A 23577-nucleotide genomic window follows, 5' to 3' on the forward strand; every position below is an offset into this window, starting at 1 on the left:
ATGGAAATGAAAATCAACTTAATTTGTTGGTTTTTTTATTTTTATTTTTTGTATTGAGAGAAAATTAGGAAACACAAGATTGTATTCTGTAAATAAAACTGGTGTTTTATTTTTACTTTCTTTGAATATTCATGCTAAATGAAAGAAAGCCAGACAGGATCAAAAAAGAGAAGTAGAGAAAGAGGAAGAGTAAGGAAGAGGAGAAACAATGAAACTTTAAGATTCAGCCTCTAAACTGGTTTCTTCACTTTGAATTAAATGGTGATGTTATGTGTCCTCCTGGATAAAGTCAGTAGGCTTTTGATCATTAGTCTTTCTCGGGCGTCGAGAAGTTTTTCTGTTGGAATAGACATCTGTTTAACCTCCTTAAAAAAGCAGTTAGGGTTCTTGATCTTTTATTTTCTTTCTCATTCAATAATCTGAAAAACTTCTTTTAAAATGATACATACCTATAGATTAAAAATTTTAGAATAAAAGAGCATAAAATGAAATGCAGCACATTCTCCCACACTTCGTTGTGTGTTGTCTGGCTTTTAGATCTGCTGGCAGATACCTCGATATCTCTGATGTATTCAGAGCCCCATTTTTTGACTTCCCAATTTTGGACACTGTTGAATTCCTTCTGTTGTGTAAGGAACGAGTCTCACTTATAACTCTACGTATCAACCCATCCCAGTTTTTCATGATTATATTACCATTTTTAAAGTTGATTACCTGTTATTTTATTTTACTTTTACCTTTGTAATTTTAAATACTAATCCTAAACCTCTATATCTTGTAACTTCTTTTGACTTGCACTGTGTGAACTGAGGAAATTAGTACCTTCTCTCTACTTCTCCCTTCTCTTTTTGCCTCCTGACTTCTGTCATCTATCTTTTGTATTGTCAATGCTGATATTTCTGTTCTCTTCAGTGACCATAACTAAGTCTTCTGAGATTCATTAAGGGTCAAATCTAAAAGTTGAAAACCCGACAGCAGCACTTACAGTTCATGTTCATTGCAGAGTCAGTGCGCTTCGGTTCTGTGAACTCTTCCTCGTGGTGCCGGCGCCCCCGTCCCTGTGCAGGTACCTCCCGTCGGGGTGCAGGGGGTCGTCTCCCGTACACACCACTGATTGCTCAAAATCAGGCCTGTTGACTTTATAACTGGATTGACTTTCTTGTACTGTTTTTTTGCTCATCTTTTGGTTTCTTCTTCTTACTGGGAAAAAAATAGATACTTTTGTTCCCCACTGTGTTCCATAGTGAATTTTACCTATTGCTTGTAATCCACTTTTTGATTAAACTTTTCAACCTTTCCCCTTTTTTGTTAGTGTTTGTTACATTTTTTGACTAAAAAAATTTTTTTTTGCTCCTCCAGTATTGTAGTGGTTTTCTCATTCTCTCTCTCTCTCTCTCTCTCTCTTAGTTTTGAAGATGTCCCTTTCACTAATGTTTTTAGTTTATGTAGAATGGACTTTTGTGTATGGTGTGGTATAGAATATCCAGTTCTCTTTCTCTCTCTCTCTTTGCATTTGAATAATAACTTGTGTCAGGGCCATTTATTGGGTGATCAGTCATTTCTCCACCGACTTACATTGCCACGGTTGTCATAAATGAAGTGTCCAAATGTGCATGGTCTGGTTTTGGACTCTCCTGTTCCTTTGGTCAAATTGTCTATCCTTATACCAACATCATGCTATCTTAATTAATATAAGGGATTAGGTAATTTTTTTTTTAGAATGTCTTGTGTATTTTTTTGCTCTTTGCTCTTTCATATAAATTTTATTGACAGTTTATTGAGTCCCTCATAAAATTTTGTTGGGATTTTGACCTGAGATTCATGGAATCTAAAAATCAAATAGAGGAGAATTGACATCTTTATAGTATTAAGTCTTCCATGTCATGAATGTGTTATATCTTTGCATTTATTTAAATATCATTTTGTGCTGAGGTATCTGGGTGGCTCAGTGGGTTAAGCATCCAACTCCTGATTTCAGCTCAGGTCATGGTCTCATGGTTGTTAGATCAAGCACCACATCGGACTTTCTCCCTCTCTCTCTGCCCCCTCCCCACTTGCCCACTCATTTTCTCTCTCTCTCTCTCTCAAAATAAATATTAAAAAAGTAAATATTAGTTTGTGCCTTTCATTAAAACTTCATAGTTTTCCCCAGAAAGTTATTATATATGATAGATTAATTCTTAGGTACTTAAAAAAATTTTTTTTATGTTTATTGTTTTTGAGAGAGAGACAGAGTACGAGCAGGGGAGGGGCAGAGAGAGAGGGAGACAGAATCCGAAGCAGGCTCCAGGCTCAGAGCTGTCAGCACAAAGCCCGATGCAGGGCTCGAACTCACAAACTTTGAGATCATGACCTGAGCCAAAGTCGGACACTTAACCGACTGAGCCACACAGGCACCCTGATTCTTTGGTACTTTTAAAAATTCTTCTGTATATTTGTTGCTGTTGCAAATGGTGTCCTTTTTTCTACAGGTTTTTTTGAGATATAATTTACATATGATAAAGGCACCCACTTCAAGTGTATAATTGAATGAGTTTTGTCAAATGTATACACAGTCATGCAAATGGTATCTTTATTGAATTATGTTTCTTAACAATGTGTTACTGGTATGTGGAAATGCAAATTGTTTCTGTATTTTAATCCACTATCTAGTCATCTTGCCTCATTTGCTTATTAATTTTAGTAATTTGCACTCAGATTTTTTTGGATTTTCTAAAATAATTATATCACCTGCAAATAATGATAGTTTTATTTCTTCTCTCCCACTCCTTGTACTTTTATTTTTATTTTTTTAATCTTTATTTATTTTTGAGAGAAAGAGAGAGAGGCAGTGGGAGCGGGGGAAAAACAGAGGGAGAGAGGGAGACACAGAATCTGAAGCAGGCTCCAGGCTCCGAGCCGTCAGCACAGAGCCCAACACAGACCTTGAACTCATGAACCGCAAGTTCATGACCTGAGCCAAAGTCGGACACTTAACCGACTGAGCCACCCAGGCGCCCCTCACTCCTTGTGCTTTTAAATATTAATCATCTGGTTTTTTTCTTTTGGTCTTCTTAAGTTGGCTAGAGCCTCCAGTGCAATATTAAAGCAGTTTTTTTTTTTTAAACATTTATTTATTATAGAGAGACAGAGCGTAGGAGGGGCAGAGAGGAAGGGAGACACAGAATCCGAAGCAGGCTCCTGGCTCTGAGTTGTCAGCTCCAACTCACAAACCGTGAGATCATGACCTGAGCCAAAGTCAGACGCTTAACCGACTGAGCCACCCAGGCACCCCTCCAGTACAATATTAAATAAAAGTGGTTTAGTAGGCATTCTAGTATCGTTGCTGATCCCAAAGAGATGGCTTTCAGCATTTATTCGTATGTTATTTGATGTAGGTTTTATAGAAGAAATTGTTTATCAGGTAAAAGAGATTCCCTTGTATGCCTAATTTGCTAAGAGTGCTTTTTTTTTGGGGGGGGGGGGGTCATGAATGAATGTTATCAAAGGTTTTTCTGCATTGACATGATCATATGAGTTTCTTTATTAATGTAGTGAATTACATTGTTTTTTAAACAACCATATATTCCTGAAATAAATACAAGTTGACTCTTCTTTTAATACATTGCTAGATTTCATTTGCTAATATTTTATTTAGACTTTGCCTATGTTTAGGAGTTCCAATTGTCCTGTAATTTCCCGGGGTGTTTTTGTTTGTTTATTGTTGTTTTGTTTTATTTTTAGGACAAAGTTTTCCCAGTGCGCTATCTTCAAAAAGCTGAAGAGCATTCTCTCTTTTTATATTTTTTGGAAGAGCTTTTCTAAAATTGAAATTATGTACTTGCTCCTTCAATATTTGGTACAACTCACCAGTGATGCTATCTCTGCCAAAAGCCTTAGTGGGAAAATTTTTAACTGTGAATTCCATTTTTAAAAGCAATTATAAGACTTCATTTTTTATTTCTTTTTGAGTCACTCTAGAACATTTTATATTTGTAGGAATTTGTCAATTTCATTTGTATTTTCAAAGTTATTGGGACAAAATTCATGACGTTTTATCTACAGTATGTGCGCTAATGTCCCTTTTTCATTCCTACTCTCACATAATTATAGTTTTTCTCTCTTTTTTTTCCCCTCTTGAACAAATCTTGCCATAGGTTTGTCCCATCTAGTGGACTTTAAGAGGACCAACTTTTGGTGTTGACGATTCTCTTATTGTATGCATTGTATTTTTGAATATTATTTGTTTCTACTCTTTATTATCTCCTTTGTTACAATTTCTTCGGGTTTATCTTGCTACTCTTTTTTTTAACTTCTTTAAAGATACGGTTAGCGTATTCATTTCAGGTTTTCCCCCTCCTTATATAAGCATTTAAGGCTGTGAATTTCTCTAAGTAGTCCCTGAGTAGTGTCCAAGTTTTCTTATGTAATTTTTTTTTATTGTTCTTTGAAAAGTATACTTTCCTAATTTCCAAACATGTGAGGATTGTCTAGTTTCCTTTTTGTTATAATTTTTAGTTTAATTTAATTTTGGTCTAAAAAGCGGTCTGCACTGTTCAGTTCTTTCAAATTTGTTGAGACAGGCTTATATGTAGTATATGATCCAGTTTTTATTATACTCTTAGTAAGCATGAAAACATTTATTCTATGCTTGTTTGGGTTTAGAGCTCATAGTGAATGAATGTACGTCAGGTCAGGTTTGTTAATCATGTTGCTCATATCTTCAAAACTATACATATTTCACTAGGAAGTTGAAAATTTGTTCTTACCTAGTAACTATTTATTCCTAATAATTCTGTATGTTCTCAAGTCTATTTTATCCGCTACACCTCTTTTAATATCTTCTGTTATATTTGCATAGCATAACTTTCCGCACCCTTATACATTCAACCTTTCTGTGTCCTTAGGTGTTCAGCATGCCTCTTGTAAATTAAGAGCTAGATTAAAAAATGTCATCTGACAACCTGTCTTAACTGGCAAGTTTTTTCCATTTAAATTTATTATTATAATATTATTATTATTATAGTTAGTCATTATAAGTAAAATTGGCTTTCATTATTACAGTTAAAAGTATTACACCATGGTAATTGGATTTTTTTCTCCTCTCTTATTTTGTGCTATTTATAATATTTAAAAAATTCCCCTTTATTTGCATATCTTACTCTGGTCACCCTTTCCCCAGGAGTAATCATTCTAATTAGAATGCTCATTGTATATCTTTTTCCCAGTACATGTTCTTGAAAACTACGTAGTGTTTTGTACGTCCTTTTAAAAAATTTATGTAAAGTGGCCCTATGCAGATTATACCTATTCGTTCTCCCTGTGATGGACATCCAGTTGCCTCCATGTAAAATGCTGCGGTAAAGACCTCAGATGTTTTTTCCCAGTGGAACAGGGTAAGACTTTCTTTAAACCTAGGGTACAGTTATTGGGTCAAAGGTTGTGTGTATCCTGACCAGAGGAAGTGTGTTGGGGAATCCAGTAGTTTAGTGTATTCTTTCAGTTAATCTCTCGCATCTGAATTCAGGCCCCACATGGCCATCTCTACCTGGTGTGCCTGGGTTCAGAGACTTTCTGGTCAGTTTCACTAGAGAATAACCTCTAGCTGTTTTACCAGGCCTAGAAAAAAGTAGTCATTTGGTTGTGTGGTATTGGGGACTGGGGTGCTCTGCTTTGTAGGTGGACTTTAAACCAAACCTCTAATTTTTAATGCAGCCACTCTCCCTTCTTTCAGAGGCACCTGGCATCTCTAATTATTGAACGTTCCTGGTCTTCTGTGGCTCAGGAGAACGTTCACCTCAGGTTTCTTCTCTCTATTAAAAAAGCCCTCCTCGGGGCGCCTGGGTGGCTCATTCGGTTAAGCGTCCGACTTCGGCTCAGGCCATGATCTCGCAGTCTGTGAGTTCGAGCCCCGCGTCGGGCTCTGTGCTGACAGCTCAGAGCCTGGAGCCTGTTTCAGATTCTGTGTCTCCCTCTCTCTGACCCTCCCCCGTTCATGCTCTGTCTCTCTCTGTCTCAAAAATAAATAAACGTTAAAAAAAATTTTTTTTAAAAAAGCCCTCCTCATCTCTGGTTTCTGTTAGAAACTTAAGTATGAATTCAGTTTAGGACTGAGGGCTAAGGATCTGAACCTTTAATATTTCTTATTGTTTCTTATCATTTTATTATGTTTACCTCGGATCCTTTTTTTTAAAAATTTTTAATGTTTATTTATTTTTGAGGGAGAGAGAGAGAGAGAGATAGTGTGAGTGGGAGAGAGGCAGAGAGAAAGGGAGACACAGAATCCGAAGCAGGCTCCAGGCTCGAGCTGTCAGCACAGAGCCCAACGCAGGGCTAGAACTCACAACGCATGAGATCATGACCTGACCGGAAATTGGACACAACCCACTGAGCCACGCAGGCGCCCCAGATCTTTGTTGTTGTTGTTGTTATTAAGACTTTATAGATAAAGTTGTGGTTTCCTGTGTTTTTCCTAATCCCATTACCCTTTCTCTCTCCCATAGAGTAGCCCCTAACATTTATTTGGTATTTATCACTCTATACATATTCTTACACTTTTACCAGATGTTCATGCATCCATAAAATAGCATTATAAAACTTTATATAAGTGGTTATGTTCTACATATCCTTTTGTATGTTTATTTATTAAATAGTATGTTTTTGAGATTTATTGAGAATCTCAAATGACATTCCACTGAATGACTATACAATAAATAATCCATTCTCCTGTTGACAGACATTGAGGTTGTTCCTAGTTTTTCACCACAATCTACAGTACTGGTGTGAGCATTCTTACACAGAGAATTTCTCTAAGGTATGAGTGGAACCACAGGGTCCTAAGATACGAATATCACATAATCAGGATAGATTAGGTGATAATGCAGTGGAAAATTAACCCTCAAATCTCATAGTTTAATGCATGGATGTTTATTTGTCACTCACACGAAGTCCCATGTGGATGGGAAGGACTCTAGAGCAGCTGAACTATGGACAGTGGCTAATGGTTTAGGCTGCTTCAATTTTTGGCTCCACTATCTTAACATGAGGTCTTATTGATCCCTGCAGCAGGGAAAGGAGCTTATCGGGAACTCATACCCATCTTCCTGTGCTTTGGTTCAGAAGTGACACGTGGGGTGCCTAGGTGACTCAGTTGGTTAAGTGTCTGACTTCAGCTCAGGTCATGATCTCACGGTTCGTGAGTTTGAGCCCCACATCAGGCTATGTGCTGTCAGCACGGAGCCCACTACTGATCCTTTTTCCCCCTCTCTCTGCCCCTCACATGCTCACTCTGTCTCAAAGATAAATAAACATTAAAAAAAAGAGGAGGGGTGCCCCTGGGTGGCTCAGTCGGTTAAGTGTCTAGCTTCGGCCCAGGTCATGATCTCACAGTCTGTGAGTTCAAGCCCCTCATGGGGCTCTGTGCTGTCAGCTCAGGGCCTGGAGCCTGCTTTGAATTCTGTGTCTCCCTCTCTCTCTGCCCCTCCCCCACTGATGCACGTGCACACGGTCTCTCTCTCTCTCAAAAAAAACATTAAAAAAAATTTTTTTTAATAAATAAAAAATAAAAGAGACGGGACATGCTAGAAAGTCTAACCTTGTCAAGATGGATCTTAGTGTAGAGAATAATGTTTCTTACTAAACTTTTTAGTTTAAAGATCAAATTTGTTATTTTTGTTTGTAATTTGGCTTCCATTTCATATTTTACATTAATGTGCTCCTCTCAAAATTAAAAGAATATCTGTGTCTATAAAAAATTCTTATTTCTGGATTTTTTTTTCTTTTTTGTTGTTGTCAGATAAAAGACAAGAATTTAAGGGTTTTCTAGGGCACCTGAGTGGCTCAGTTGGTTAAGCATACGCCTCTTGATTTCAGCTCAGGTCATGATCTCACAATTGGTGGGATTGAGCCCCACATCAGGCTTCATGCTCATGACAAGGAGCCTGCTTGAGATTCTTTGTCTCTCTCTCTCTCTCTCTCTCTGTCCCTCTCTCTCTTTCTGTCTCTCTGTGTCTTAAAATAAATAAACTTCAAAAAAAATAATTTAAGGGTTTTTCTTTCCCAAAATGGATAGCCATTAGTCCCAACTCCATTATTTTCCTGATTTGTTGCAGTTTTAATTTTGCTTTTCTTTTAGCAACTGATACTCACCTTAACACCCTGAGAAACAATATAAATCACATCTGTATCTATATTTGTAAAATAATTCTCTAGCAAGATGCCTTTACCTAATGGCTTGTCTTTATCTTACTGGCACGTTAAGAAAAGCTTTTGTGAAGAATAACATTTTTGGTGAAGCCTAAAAGATGAATGGGGATTAGCCATGTTGGAGGTCAGTGGAGGAACATTCACAGCAGAGGGGGAACAGTAGGACAGAAGAGAGGGAAAGGCTGCAGAGGTGGGCAGAATCCAGCTGAGATTTTGGACATGATACTAAATTGGAGAGTTTTAGGTAGGACAGAGATATATTTGCATTTTGCATTTGTAAAAGTCACTGCCTGCATGGAAATAGGAGAGTAGGACAAGAGTGAAAAAGAAGAGGCCAGCTAGGAGGTTTTTTTCATAGGCCAGATGAGAGATGATGGTGGTTTGGATTCTCATGGTGATAGTGAGAAAAGTTTGTGAACACATAAAGAATTTAAGGTTTTACCATTATTGGACACCTAGAAATAAAATTAAAACCCCAATGGAAATGTGGGACAGGAATTGAAGTTAAGTATGAGATAAAGTATATTTTAATGTTAATTGCTTACATTTCATGTTAGATGTAGAGATTTATCCAGATCCTCATAAATTCAGGACTCAAGTGTTGTTGATATTTGTTGAGCACACATAGTATTCCAAGCCCTTTGCTCACCTCTCCTATATACATCATTTCATTTAACTCCTATAGCAACCTTTGCAGTAGAAGTATCATTAACCATTAATGGGTCAGGAAACGGTATTGGTGAGTTTCAATGACCTGTCTAAGATCACACAGCTCAAAATGATGGAGTTGGGACTGGAGTCCACACTCAGCCTCTTTCCATCACACCTCACTTTCCTAACAGGCAGACCCAGTAAGAAATTTTTACCCTGGAAACATACAGTCATCAGACCATTGTTTGAGCCCTACGGTTAGTTTTAGAGTGAAGAGAGAACATTGAATAGTTGTATGTTGGTTGACTGAAAAATAGAAGGGAGGCAGTGTGGTATGATAGAAGAAAAACTAGATTAAAAATAGAGACATCAGGTGCACCTGGGTGGCTCAGTCAGTTGAGTGTCTGACTTTGGCTCAGGTCATGATCTCATGGTTCGTGGCTTCTAGCCCCATGTCAAGCTTTGTGCTGGCACTGCAAAGCCTGCTTCAGATTCTGTGTCTCCCTCTCTCTGCCCCTCCCCACTCACTCGTGCACTTGCCTTCGCTCTCTTTCAAAAATAAACATTAAAGAAAAAATAGAGATATCAGTTTGCTTTACTGTAAAGTGGTAATAGTAATAATTATCTCAGGATATTGTTTAAGGTTAATGTATTTGAAAGTACTTCTAAGAGTTTAGGATGCTGTAATACTGTATTCTAAACTTTTAAAGTCTTTTCCTCAGAATTAAATAAATCATATTACAAAAATGTAAACTCCAGAAAAGCTGGGACTTTGTCTGATGCTTCGCTGAGTTCCCAGTGCCTAGAATAGTGCCTGGTGCGTAGTCAGCACTTCAAATGCATTGAATGAATGAATGACACTAAAATGATTTATCTAAACAGATACCTCCCTCATCCCCTCCCCTCTTTATGTTTGTTTCTTCAGAAAATAGTACAGGTCACGTACCTACAGTAAGTCTCCACTAGATGTCAGGCATATTTCCTTGATTGGCTTATTGTGGGTTTGTTTTTTTTTTTTTTTCCTGGAGTTGAAAATATTAAGTAAACAAGGTTTTTCAAATAAACCTCAAACAAAACCAGTTCACTTATCATCCGTACTCTAGCAACTTTTCTTACTTGTAAGTCTCTCAGAGAAATTAGGTATTTCCTTTGGCCAAAACATCTTTATAAAACTTCTGATTCTTGATGTCTGATAGACTTTCTGCTAGCCTAATTCAAGCAATTTGCTGTTGCTTAAGATCTAATTATCTAAACACACAGTCCTTATACCTAATTTCTTTAATTAGCGGTTAATCACTATTACATTGCAGTTTATGGTTATTTATTTCTGAGAGAAAGCAAAACTTCCTGGTGTTGTCTTAGTGTATGTATTCCTCTGAATTTTGTCAGGGAAGAGCATGACCAGTGTCCCACTGGACACACCTGTGACTGATGTGTTCTCTTAAACAGGGATTGGCAAGCTACAGCCTGCAGATTAGACTTAATCTTAATAGGTTAGACTTAACCTATTGGCTGTCTTTGTGTGGCCCATGATCTAACAGTGGTTTTTATATTTTTAAATAACTGGAGAGAGAAAAAATAATATTTTGTGAAATAAATAGAAGAGTAACATCATGTGGAAATTATATGAAATTCAAATTACATTGTCCATAAATAAGTTTTTTGGGACAGTCCACACTTACTCCTTTACACATAGTCTTTGTCTGCTTTTGGGCTGCAGTGGCAAAATTGAATCTTTGTAACTAAGGTTGAATGACCCTCAAAACCTAAAATATTGTACAGCCTAGGAAATATAGTCGGTGGTACCTGTAATAGCAATGTGTGGTGACAGATGGTAGCTACATAGTGATGGGCATAGCATAATATACAGACCTGTCCAGTCACTATGCCATATACCTGAAACTGACCGACTGAGCCACCCAGGCACCCCGCAGTCTTTTTCAATTAAAAAAAAATGAGGCACCAGGGTGGCTCAATCACTTGAGCGTCCACCTCTTGATTTTGGCTCAGACCTTGATCTCGTGGTTTGTGGGATCGAGCCTCGTGTTGGGCTCTGCGCCACCAGTGTGGAGCCTGCTTGAGATTCTCTCTCTCCCTCTCTCTGCTCCTCTCCTGCTCACATGTGCATGCACACATTCTCTCCCTCTCAAAATGAAAATAAATAAACTTAAAAATAAAAAATGAGAATATTTATTATCTGGCTCCTCATAAAAAAAGTTTGCCAGCCCCTACTCTGAAGGAAGGGTTGGTAAAAACTGCAAATTTAGAGTACTTTTTGCTTATTGGTATTTTGTTTTTCTGAATGCTCATCATCATCTTTGATGGTCCAGGTTGTTTTTTCAGCCCAAGGATTAAGGTTAATTGATAACTTCTTCTGTTAAAGCTCTTGGATAATGTTTGTTACCTAGAAACCAGACTGCCTTATTGTTTCTTGCTGCTTATGCAAATATAAATATTAGCCTATTTGAACTGAGCCAACTAGTTTTCTCTACACTTAGCATCAAAAGAGAATTAACCTAGATAATAAAAAAAGTTATTTAAATTGTAATTAAAAACTTTAATATGGTTCTATTTTGTTCAATTTTAACTGCCCTTCTATTTAATACTTAGACTGTCTACGCATTATTTTGATTTGATCAAAACATATCCTCTTTTATTTCAACTTCATAGATTTTTTTATAACGTTAGACAATTACGCTTGAAACATCTCATCCTTACAGTATTTGTGAACTTATTAGCATAATATGATAATTCTGCCTGCTTTGTTCTTATTCATGACTTTAAGTAAATCAGTAGAAATTTGTGAGACCAGGAATAATGTAAGACCATTTATTAAAACCCTATGAAATTTGTAAGACTCTGAAAAAACAAGTCTAACTACTTGTTTATGTTATTTAGATATTAAGGCACATTTTTGTGATGCTTTTATTTTTTTATTTTTAAATTATTTATTTTTGAGAGAGAGACAGAGAGACAGAACGCGAGGAGGGGAGGGGCAGAGAGAGACAGAGACAGAATCCAAAGCAGGCTCCACGCTCCAAGCTGTCAGCACAGAGCCCAACGCGGGGCTCCAACTCACAAACCATGAGATCATGACCTGAGCTGAAGTCAGACGCTTAACTGACTGAGCCACCCAAATGTCCCATGATGCTTCTTTTAAAATGATGGATAAATCTGGATTTGGAGATGGCTTTTGTGACAAGGATGCTTCTGGGTAATTGTCCTGTGCCAAACTCAGTGCCTCATTGTTTGCAACTTTTTTTATACACTAAATTTGGGTGTTTTCAAAGAGAGTTATTAACTGGCTTTAACTGTATTCCCAAACAAAGTGTGGGGTGCAGTAGACTTTATAGTACTGATTTGTTGGTCTGGATTGAAATCACTGGCTTCCACAACTATTTACTGAATGTGTACTGTGACTGGGGCTCTGTGCGTGGTGCTGAGGGTAGTCTTATTTGAGAAAACTGACAAGATGATACTTTTCTCTTAGATCATTGGATGAGTCTGATGTTCTAGTCACTTGAAGGGAGTATCACATTCATTCTGGGTGTCTTGGTCTTTTGAGATTGAACCTATTGGGAAGGTTATAATTTTGAGCTGTTTCCAGCAGGTTAAGTATTATAATTTGACTCTTAGATCATAGCTCATCCGATACTAATTCTGTCTTGCATTTTGCTGTAGTGATTTTGAAAAACCTAGGCAATGGTGACATAATCTGCTCACCAGTGGGCCATCAGACACCTTATATTTCAGGTCTATCTAATTTAATCTTTGGAGAAAAGAAAAGCTGCTTTTCATTCTCCTCTTCATGTAGCCCGGAATGTGAAAGCTCTTACGGTTCTTAAGGTAAGTTCTTAGCATCATCTGACACTAATTCTGTCTTAACGTTTGCTGGGATGATTTTGAAAACCTAGCACCTGAGGAATACAAGATTCTCTCAGAGCTTTGAGCCTCTCTTCACCCTGGTTTGGGTGTTCTTTGCTTGGCTCCATTTCAGGAGGATGGTCCAGGGGATTATTCGCTTCTGGGGTTGGGGCTACTTGCTAGCCCTGGAAGTATATCCTTCCAAAAAGAAAGATGGAGCATAGAGAGCACTGATACCAAGGGTCATGTGTCATGTTAGGGAGTCCTAGAAATAGGATAAGATTTTTGCCTGAACTTTAGTGTGGAGCTGTAAACACGAAGCCACACATGTGAGTATATGTGTACCTATCTGTGTGTGTGTGAGCATGATGGGCAGGTGAACAGCAAATGTGATAACTGATTATGATGCAGTAAGGAGAAATAATTATTTAATGTAACAAACCTCAGGGTTTAATCCTAGGAGGGTAACTATTTACAAGTGGCTGTGACTTTGGTCTGCTGAGTTTCACCTCCCCGCCTTGGGATTTTCCTCACTCTGTTTACCACTACGTGTGCTTAACACAAGCTGTGCTTCTAAACTCTAAATTTAACATGGTCGAAACATCATCCCTTGTTTTTTTTTTTTTTCTCTCTTCATTGTGGTAAATACACATAACATAAAATTTACCATCTTAACCATTAAGCGTGCAGTAGTGTTAAGTATATTTATATTGTTGTGAAACAGATCTCTAGAACTTTTACAACTTGCAAATCTGAAACGACACATCTATTAAACGTCAACTTTTTGTAGTAAAAAAACTACAAGCCTGTGGTAACCCCCATTCTACTTTCTGTTTCTATGAATTTGAGTACTTTAGATACCTCATCTAAGTAGAAGCATGTATTTTTTTTTTCTTTTTGTGACTTTCTTATTTCACTTAGCATAATGTCCTCAGGGTTCATCCATGTTGTAACATGTTTCAGAATTTCCTGTTGTTTTTTTTTTAAGGCCGAATAATATTCTGTTGTATGTGTATACGCCACATTTTGTTTGTTCATTCCCCAGCGGACGTTTGGTTCGCTCCCACCTTTTGACTGTTCTGAATGATGCTCCTCTGAAGATGGGTGTACACAGAACTCTGTGAGACTCTGCTTTCAATTCCTTGAGACATATACCTGGAGATGGGACTGCTGGACGTTACAGTAGTTCTATGTTTAGTTTTTGAGGAACCTCCATAGTGTTTTCCATTGCCGTTGTACCATTTTACATTCCTACCAACAATGTGCAAGGGTTCCAGTTTCTCTACAAACTCACCAATGCTTGTTTTCTGTTTTTTATTGTTTTCATTTTATTGAATTAGTCACCCTAATGGGTGTGAGGTAATATCTCATTGTCATTTTGATTTGTCTTTTATTTTTGTAACAGTTTTACTGAGGTGCAATTTACGTACCATAAAATTCACCCACTGTGACAATTAAATAACTCCTAGTAAATTTATATATTTTGCAACTGTCACCATCATTCAGCTTTAGAGCACTTCTGCCATCCAAAAAAGTTTCCTGGTACCGATTTTTTGGTTAATCCCAGCTCCTACCAGTAGCCCCAACACAACCGCTGATATACTTCTTATTTCTATAGCTTTGTCTTTTCTAGCAATTTCATATAAATAGAATAATGTGTGGTCTTTTGTTTCTGACTCTTTCATTTAGCATACTATTTTTGAGGCTTATCCATGTTGCATCCAATATCAATTGTTCATTCCTTTTCAATGCTGAAAATATGCCATTGTATGAATATACCACATTTTATTTATTCCTCAGCATTTGATGGACATTTGGCTCATTTCCAGGTGTTGCTTGTCTATGAATAATGCTGCTATGAACATTTGCATCTTTGTGCGGACATAATGTTTTCATTTCTCTTGGGTGGATACCTAGGAGTAGAATTTCTGGGTCATGCAGAGTAAGTGTATATTTCATTTTTTTAAAAACCGCCAAACTGTTTTTGAAAGTGACTGTACCGTGTTGCATGCCTGCCGGCAATACATGAGAGTCCCGGGTTCCTCACATTCTCACCAGCGCTTCATACGCTGTCACGATTTGGATTGTAGCCATCCTACTTAGTGAGTAGTGGTATCTAATTGTGGTTTTCATTTGCATTTCTCCAGTGACTAATGATGTTGAGTACCTTTTCGTGTACTTACAAGCTACTCATGTGTCTTCTTTGATATGATGGTCTATTTAAGATCTTTTGCCCATTTAAATAGTCTTGTTTTTGAGTAGTTTTAGATTTACAGAAATGTAAAGATAGAGCAGGGAGTTCCCGTTTACCCTGCACTCGGTTTCCCCCGTTGTTAACATTTTACAGGTGAACCAATATTGGTATCAGTATTACCTGAACTCTATTCTTTATTAAAACTTCATTCGTTTTGCTCCCAATGTCTGTTTTCAGTTGCAGTTCCCATCCAGGATGTCACATTCCATTTATTCATCATGTATCCTTGGGGTCCTCTGAGCCGGGACACTTTCTTTCACCCACTCTATAACTGGGTTGTTTATCTTACTGAGTTTTTAAGAGTTCTTCATATATTCTTGTCGTAAGTTCTTTATCAAATATATGATTTGAAAATAATTTTTTCCAATCTGTGTCTTATCTTTTTATTTCCTTAATGATCTTTTGAAGCAAAATTTTAATTTTGAGGAAGCCCAATTTGTTTCTCTTTTTTTGTTTTAAGGATTATGCTTTTGATGTTACATCTAAGAAATCTTTGCCTGACCCAAGGTCACATAAGTTTTCTCCTATGTGTTCACTTAAAAGTTTTATATTTTTAACCCTTACATTTTAGTCTGTCTATAATCCATTTTTGTGTTACTTTCGAACTAATTATGATTGCTAAAAAAAAATCCTTGAAAAGTAATCATTCTTAATGTTGGAGAAATCTGCTTTTATTTGAGCTTTATTGCTTCCCAAGCCAAACCTAGAGTATAACTATAAGGTAATTTCATGTAGACATTGAGCCTCAAAATTATATATTTCATCGAATGGAATTTCTTTTTTTAAGTTTGTTTATTTATTTATTTATTTATTTAGTAATCTCTATATCCAGCGTGGGGCTCAAACTCACAACCCCAAGATCAAGAGTCATATGCTCTTTTGACTGAGTCAGCCAGGCACCCCTCAAGTGGAATTTCTCAATAGAATGTGTATACTGTGATCTGGTTGCAATTTAGAATAATCTGAATATTTCTTGACACCTTTATAGGTCTTTATATTGCCCACTTTTGATTAGTAAGTACCTGAGTTTAGCACCTACTAAATTAGCCCTTTTCATTTTTCTTAAACCTCAAATCTATCTACATGTTTCTAACAAATTAATCTTCTTGAGTTACTGCCTTTATCATATTACTTCCCTATTTAAAAGTCTGCAAAACTCCACTGCCTGTGGAATTAAGGGGCACTCCTCATGTTGGAATTCAAGGCCCTGTGTAATCAGGACCCACCTTACTCTTTGAATCTTATCTTTTGCTAAATTTATGCAATATGAAGCCTGTGCTTCAGCCAAACTTGCCTCCTTCTTACCCTTTAAAACTTTGTATCTCTTCCTGCCTCTCTGAGCAGGCTCATGAACTTTCCAGGCCAACTGCCCCCTTTCCTCAATGCCCTTCTTTGCCTCTTTCAGACTTTTCCACTTTTGTATATCCATGAGCCAAGCTTAAATTCTGCTCTATCCATGAAACCTTTGAATCCTAGAAACAGCTAACTCGTATGGATCTCTTCTTTCCTTCCCTAAATTCCTTTAGCTTTTGTTGGTTTATCAGTCATTTGAACACCAAAAGTGCTGTTCTTTTCTCTAAGGACTTTTTGATTCTGTATCAGGCCTGGATTCCTTAAAGTTGTAAGCACGTGCTTTGCATCTTCATTTTCTTAAGGGCTCTGATCGAATGTCCTTTGTGTCTGCTACGTTCCAGGTGTTTGTGGGACTAAACTGTACTGACTTGTATGCTTCTTGAGCATGAAGCACAATTGTAAATTCTCATTGAATTAGGTTAAGTTTGGCAAGTTACTTGTAGTCATTCTCTTCAGGGTCACATTTTGGGACCTGGCTTGTTTATTGGTTATGACTTTGCAGACCTTACTGAAGCTTTGGAAAGCAATCAAGGAAAGGCTGCTTAGATTGTAAAACTCTGTATTTTTTATGAGCTTTTGGAGAGGTTTTATTTTACTATTCAGAATAATCCTAGAGGTCAAGATAAGGTCAAAATAAGGCATCTTCTCCTTTGGTAAAGTAACCTTTCTCTTTTGTCTTACTTATTTTTTCCCTTCTGGATAATGCTAATGGATCATCTTCAGGGTAAAACTGGGTATCTTATCTTCAAGCATGAATTTCAGGAACGATTCTGTTGAATAGTATTGAATGGTCTTCCTCCTTGGTTTTTCACTTTTTTAATGGAATTCATTTTGGAATTTAAGTGACTTCTTCTTTCTCTTTAGTCATTTCTTCCCAGCTGTCACCACCTCATGTTTAATTCTCTGTAAGTCCAGCTGTTATTTTTCACTCATGTCCTGTGTCCAGTTTATCACCAGAAAAACATTCTTGTTAACAGCTTCTCCATAGAGTTTCTTGAGATGAATATTTAACATCTTCATTTTAAGAAATTGATCAATTTGCCATTGATATCATCTCTGTGAACCTCAGACCTTTTGAGAGCTTAAAAGTCTAGAAGTGGTGTAACATGGAGGGGTAAAAATGTTGCTGACAGATTGACACTGAGTATGAGAGAAAGAGAGAAGTCAATTTGGCCTGAACAACTGGAAAAATAGAGATCGGGACACCTAGAGGTGAAACAAGTTTGGGTAGAATGGGAGCTCCATTTGGGTTTTTTTGATACCCAAATAGAGATGTAGGCAGTTTATATATGTCTGGAGGGTGTTCATGTGTATAAAGTTTGGAAGTATAAATTTGGAAATTGACAATTTGGAGGTAATGTTTAGATAGAGAGGAGAAGCGGCGCCTGGGTAGCTGAATCGGTTAAGCTCGGGTCAACTTCAGCTCAGGTCGTGATCTTGCAGTTCACGGGTTCGATCCCCGCATTGGACTCTGTGCTGACAGTGCGGAGCCTGCTTGGGATTCTCTCTCTCCTTGTCTTTCTCTGTCCCTCCCCTGCTCATGCGTGCTCCCTGTCTCTCAAAATAAATAAATAACCTTAAAAAAAAAGAGAAGAGAAAGCATGTAAGAATCAGATCCTGTTACTAGTTTCTTTATTAGATGATCATTCAGTTAATTTATTTTTTAAAATTCTTTTTTCCTAATATGCAGAGTTAAGGCAATTTTTTATTTTTTTATTTTTATTGTTTTGAAGTTTATTTATTTATAAACTACACCCATTGTGGGGCTTGAACTCACGATCCCCAAATCAAGAGTCACATGCTCTTCTGACTGAGCCAGCCTGGTGTCCCTAAGGGGATTTTTTAAATTTCCAAACACATGAGACTTTTAGGGGTATTCCTTGATGCTTTCTGATATTATTGAATTTTGGTCAGAGGTGGTATTCTGTGTGATATAGATTCTTTGGTAGAGTTGAGATTTCTTTTAGGGTTAAGTATGTGAACAGTTTTTTCTAAACATCTTGTGTTTGTTTTAATAGATTCTCAGATTATTGAGTGCAGTGTTCCCGGTATTCCCATTAGATCAAGTTTATTAATTATGTGTGTAAAAAAGATTAAATTTAATCTTAAAAATAAAAAATGCATTAAGTGTCTATAGATGGAAATGCCAGCTGGCTGAATATTATGGGAGAAGCTTTTGGTACATTTTCCATTAAAAGCATTAGATACAGAGGAATTGTTTCTTAGCAATTTGGACAGAAATGACCATGATGTACTCTGGAGAACTGTGTGATAACTCAGAGAACCTTTAGTGATGAGGAAGACACAGATATCAAAGATGCATTCAAAGAGTTTGGATGAAATTGAGTCATGAAAGTGAAACAAATTTCTGTTTCTAAATTATTGTGTCCTTAAATGTTAAGTAGTGGCAGAAGGAAGGAGAGAAATGGGATAAATAGAAGTGCAAGTAGCAATAAGCTTTTGATATATTTTTTCTCTTTTAAAAATAGGGGAAGGCAATCTTTCCCAAGAAAGGATCTCCAAAAACTAACTTGAACATGTAAACCTTTAAATGAATCAAGTCAAATGGCTTCCTGGTGTGGATACAGTGGGAGTAAGTTACAAATGGGAAAGTACTGGTGGATCTAAAAATTTAACATCTTCAAAATGAAAAACACCCTAGACTCCAACTAACACGTGCTCCTGTCTACGGGAGCTGAGCTTCTGATGATTGCATCCGTCTGTCATTTTCCCCAACCTTTGTTATGGTGGCAGAGGAGAAATAGTGACAGTGAAGACCTTGGGCGAGGGAGCTGTACCAATGCCATTGTCAGCTGTACTGACAGACAAAACAGAGGCATGGGGTGTGGAGCCCATAGCAGTGAGAGCTATCACTTAGGTAATAATTAAAAGGCCTTCACGATCTGTTGCTCCGTCCTTGCAGTGTTTAGGTTTAGAAACTTTTTCAAAGCCAAATAATGTCATATATTAGGGATTTTTCTGTAACTAGAGAATAATGGGTTATTTATGAATATCTCTGAACCTTTGAACATACTAGTACAAGTTGAAATTGGGAGATACGTATCCTGCAATTTTGTTCTTTTGAAAGATTGTCTTGGCTATTTTATTCTTCTCTTATTTCTATATGAACTAAGGATCAACTTGTCTAGTTGTATAAAAAAGGCAGCTGTGTTGGGGCGCCTGGGTGGCGCAGTCGGTTAAGCGTCCGACTTCAGCCAGGTCACGATCTCACGGTCTGTGAGTTCGAGCCCCGCGTCGGGCTCTGGGCTGATGGCTCAGAGCCTGGAGCCTGTTTCCGATTCTGTGTCTCCCTCTCTCTCTGCCCCTCCCCCGTTCATGCTCTGTCTCTCTCTGTCCCAAAAAATAAATAAATGTTTAAAAAAAAAAAAAGGCAGCTGTGATTTTTTTGACAGGGATTGCAATGAATCTGTAGATCAATTTGGGGACTATTACATCTTCCAGTCCATGCACGCGGAATGGCTTTCCTTTATTTTTTTAGACCTTCTTTAATTTCCTTCAATGATATCTTATAGTTTTCAGTGTACAACAAGTCTTCCCCTTCTTTGATTAAATTTATTCCTGAGTATTTTGTTCTTTTTGATGCCGTTGTAATTGAAATTGTTTTCTTAATTTCGTTCTTAGATTACCCATTGCTAGTTGATAGAAATGCGACTGATTTTTTGTATTGACCTTTTGTCATGTGGCATTGTTGAACTTATTAGCTCTAATAGTTTTGGGGGGTTTTATTTGTTTTTTGTTGGATTCTTTTTTTTTTTTTTTTTTTAGCCCCACCCCTGTTTGGGGAGTTCTTTAGAGTTTTCTATATATGGGATCATGTCATCTGCAAATAGAGATAGTTTTACTTCTTCCTTTACAATTTGGATACATTTTCTTTTTCTTGCCTAATTGTTGTGGCATACCCTCATTATGGAATGATAATTTGGCTGGATTTAAAATCTAGCCAAAAGATGTTTTCCCTTCATTCTTTGAAGGTATCATTCCTCTGTTATCTTGTAACCAGTTTTGATGATAACAATCTGATTCTCCTTCCTTTCTGTTGAATCTCTCCTATTTTACGAGTAACATTAGTTTCCTTTATAACATTAGTGCTATAGTTTTTACTATAATTAAAAAAATTTTTTTAACGTTGTTATTTTTTTTGAGAGAGAATAAGAGAGAGAGTGCACACGTACAAGTACAGGAGGGGCAGAGAAAGAGGGGGACACAGAATCTGAAGCAGGCTCCAGGCTCTGAGATGTCAACACAGAGCCCGACGTGGAGCTCGAACCCAGCAGCCATGAGATCATGACCTCAGCTGAAGTTGGACACTTAACCAACTGAGCCACCCTGGCGCCCCTACTATAATTTATTTTTTTATTTTTATTTTTTATTTATAATAATTTTACTATATAATCTATCTGGCTATGAGCTCCTTTTTTTAAAAGTTTATTTCTATTTAATTTGTTTTATTACTCAAAGGATTCTTATTCTCTAAAGGCTCATATCTTTCATCAGTTCTGAAAAATTCTCAGCCATTATCTGTTTCAGATACAATTGCCTCTTCATTCTCTTTGGTCTTTCTGGAACTCTGACATAGAGAGTTTAAAACTGAATTTCGCTCTCATGTTTCTTAACTTTTAAAGAAAATGTACGATCCGCCTTCCATTGGATTCAGTATTATATTAATCCTGTGTTTGGAGTGTTTTTTTTTTAATTTCAATAATTATGATTTTCATTTTTAAAATCTCTAATTTGTTTCTTTTCAAAACATTTTATGGATGTGGGGTACCTGGGTGGCTCAGTCAGTTGAGCATCTGACTTTGGCTCAGGTCCTGATCTCATGGTTTGCAGGATTGAGCCCCACTGTTAGTGCAGAGCCTGCTTGGGATTTTCTCTCTCTCTCTCTCTCTCTCTCTCTCTCTCTCTCTCCGCCCTTCCCCCACTCACATGCATGCACTCTCTCTCTCTCAAAATAAACTTAAAAAAAGAGAACATTTTATGGATGCTATTCTATGCCTTAGGTGCCTGAGGATATTAAATATATTAATTTTAAAGACTTTTATAGATGCTCTGTTTTCTCTGTTTCTTTGGAGGGAGGGTGAGTTGAGGGTTTGTTCTTCCAGCTTCCTCAAAGGAGGCAGCAGTCCTTGTGTGGGGGTCATGGAAGCTTTGCACAACCCTTGCTCACCACAGTGGCTTCTTGTTTATTTTCTTCCTTGGGGGATACTTCTTTTTTTAGATTTAAAGAGTTTCCTTTTTTTTTGCTTTGCTTCTAGCTATGTATACATCAATTTATTTTTATATCTTCAAATCATTTTTCTTTGGTGCAGGAGGGTAAGCTCTCTGCATGTGCTCAACCTGCCACCTTGAACCTGAAGTCTCTCCACTACTTCTTTAGCTGATTTATAATTCACTGTCACAGCACTGTCTTCAAAGGTCTCTGTGTGGCCTTTCCAGCAGAGACTTTGATACACATTTAATGAATGGTGTGTGGTTCTTTATTCCCCTTGCAAACTCCCTAATGTATTAGGGCATTTCAAATTACTTTTAGATTCTTTTGGCCCAGAAATTAAATACCAAGACTGCTTTAACAGGCATCGCTGGCCTGATGTGTTTAGTCCATATGGGAGGGAAGTGCTGCTGTTTTCATGTGCTCAAGTGCACCCCTGAGCACACTGTTTCATCATCATTAGGCCTCCTGCTCAAGTGTTCTCACCATCCCAAATGGCCTGACCATTAGCTATCCTTTGAATACATATTCTCAATTTGAAATTCAGGTGAGGAGGTGCCTGAGTGGCTCAGTCAGTTAAGTGTCTGACTCTTGATTTCAGCTCAAGTCATGATCTCACAGTTTGTGGGATTGAGCCTCACGTTGGACTCCCAACAGCATAGAGCCTACGTGGGATTCTCATTCTCTCTCTCTCTCTGTCTCTCTCTGCCTCTCCCCCTCTTGTGCTATCTCTCCCACTCTCAAAATAAATAAATAAAAAATAAAATTCAAGTGAGCCCTGCACCAGTTTGCACTTTTAGGTTTAGCTAATCCATTGTTTCAAGTAGATTAGAATTATAAGTAGAATCATAAAATGTCATTATTGAACCAGTATTTGTTGAGCACCCACTATATGCCAGCCGTGGTGTTAGGTGTGTGGTGTGAACCCAAGGGTGCAGTCAACTCTGTGGGCCCCGTTCGCAGGAAGTTGACAGCCTCTTAAGTGAGACCAATCAAGAAGTCAAGGCGAATCACATATAATTGCAAACCGTGATAAGTCCTATAAAGGAAAAGAACAGGCTACTATGCATGAGCATAGCAGAGACTTCTTATTTAAATTGTGTAGTAAGGAGAGGAGTTTTTAAACCTTTTTGAAAAGCAGCAGTGGAATATTTTGTTTATATGACATTTTATGTGGAGCGGAGTGGAGCTGCTTTTATGGAAATGAGGTTGAGATCTGATCCTCTTGCCCTCCTTCATGGTGACTGAAGCACCTCATGGAATCCTTTGGTGCCCAGGGAGCATATGTGGAAGCCACTGTTCTAGAACCAGCTCCCTTCATTTCACAGACCAGTTAGCTGAGGCACAAAGGGCTTCATTGTCCAGAGTCATGTAGGTCACTCAGTCTGCTTAGTGCCGGAATCAGAACAAGAACCCACCTCTCCCAAACATGCATTCTTTTCACTCCCCCACCCCCCCGCCTTTCTTCCCCCTTCATGTGTTTTTATTATAAAATTAAGGTATTTCGATCTCTTGTGCTGTGGTTCTTTTTTTCACCCGAAATTAATTTTAACCCATTGCTGTTCACATTGCCCTTCACATTCTGTGCTCTGCTCCCCCTTGTCTGTCCTCAGCATTTGTAACCATGAGAGATATTATCTCACTGCTATTTTGTTTTTATTTTATTTCTGATATATCATCTAAATCACCTCTTTCATTTTCTGCCAAGAATTCAAACACATACATCCGTTTTATTTTTCAGGTTTTTAAAATCGGTATCAAAGTGTTTATATTAACCAGTTAGCTGTCTGATGTATCTTGTCTTTTCTTGCCTCTTCGCGCATCTTAGCAAATGATAGAATTTTTGCTAGGCACTTAGGTTTTTAGTCTGGGTTTCATTTTGACTTTCCTGTTTTTAGTGTAGTACTTGTATATCTTTTACCATTTTGTTTTGTTTTTGTTTTACTGTGGCAGAGAAGTCAGGGCCTATGTGACATTTTTGCTCAGACTCTTAGGAAGTATAAGGAAGTGGTAAAATAAGACGGACTGGGAGACTGAGGCT

General features: G+C 37.5%; 1 protein-coding gene across 16 annotated transcripts in view; it reads left to right on the forward strand.

Moving 5' to 3' along the window:
* The window catches only part of DTNB (dystrobrevin beta), a 243457-nt gene that overhangs the window by 126070 nt on the left and 93810 nt on the right, over window positions 1–23577 (forward strand). The gene's annotated exons all lie outside the window — the stretch shown is intronic.

This window comes from Prionailurus bengalensis, chromosome A3, assembly GCF_016509475.1.
Source record: "Prionailurus bengalensis isolate Pbe53 chromosome A3, Fcat_Pben_1.1_paternal_pri, whole genome shotgun sequence".
Classification (NCBI taxonomy): domain Eukaryota; kingdom Metazoa; phylum Chordata; class Mammalia; order Carnivora; family Felidae; genus Prionailurus; species Prionailurus bengalensis.